This window comes from Lottia gigantea (assembly GCF_000327385.1).
Source record: "Lottia gigantea unplaced genomic scaffold LOTGIsca_794, whole genome shotgun sequence".
Classification (NCBI taxonomy): domain Eukaryota; kingdom Metazoa; phylum Mollusca; class Gastropoda; family Lottiidae; genus Lottia; species Lottia gigantea.
Window position 1 is genome coordinate 6396 of NW_008710646.1, and position 881 is coordinate 7276.

The 881-nt window shown below is 49.0% G+C and overlaps 1 protein-coding gene across 1 annotated transcript in view; it reads right to left on the minus strand.

Moving 5' to 3' along the window:
- LOTGIDRAFT_176188 (hypothetical protein) overlaps positions 1-881 on the minus strand; it is a gene marked incomplete at both ends in the record, with an annotated part of 9993 nt that overhangs the window by 6390 nt on the left and 2722 nt on the right. The gene's annotated exons all lie outside the window — the stretch shown is intronic.

Sequence of the window (881 nt, forward strand, 5' to 3'; positions counted from 1 at the left end):
TGGTCTCTTCCCTTCTTATTCCGGTACCAGCTCCACCCTTACATCCCAAAGGTACGAAGATGCCAGAAGTTGGGTCACCTAGAGAAGTTCTGCCGCAGCAAAGTTTGCTGCGAAAAGTGTGGAGAGGGGCACAGCACCAAGCTGTGTAAATCCAAGAAGGTACGGTGTGTGAATTGTCGGAGTGATAACCACTCCAGCAACTCCGCACAGTGCCCTTCGTTCCTGTCGAGAAGAGCGGAAATAAGGATACAACACACCTACAAGGTATCCTCCCAAGAAACTCGCCATCACGTCTCGGCCAACACGGTGCCCGCTGCCCCCAAGCCCGTGGTCGAATGCCCCAAACCTGCCCCGGCTCAAACTCCGAAAGGATTCACGCCGGAGTTCAAGGACGAATCTAAATTTTTTGATTTCTGTTGTAGGTTGGTTGCAGTAGCAATTAGTTCCAGATCCAAGGCTGGTGAAATCAATCCAAAGGACGTTATGGACGCAGTATCAAAAGTATGTGCCGACAATGTCACGAATCTACAACCACCAAATAAGGATACCAAACCAAAGAGGAAGAGATCCAGCACGGATGTTCCGAAGACTGACGTAGTGGGTCAATCAGTGGAAACGCCAAGAAAAGTAAAGGCGGTATCCACGAGTGGCCAACCTCGTCAGTCAAGGAGCATCTGCAGAAGTACAGGCTCCAGACCCGTGACTGAGCGCTCTAGAAGCACTTCGCTAGCTAGACCATTGCCCACTGGCTCAGTAACGGAAATGGACGTAGAGGTATTTACGGCACCCCAAACCCCATGCTAAAACCATACTGAACCATAAAGTCATTAATTATTTTACATTCAATTTCAGGTTCATACAGCTGAACATCAATGGTTGAA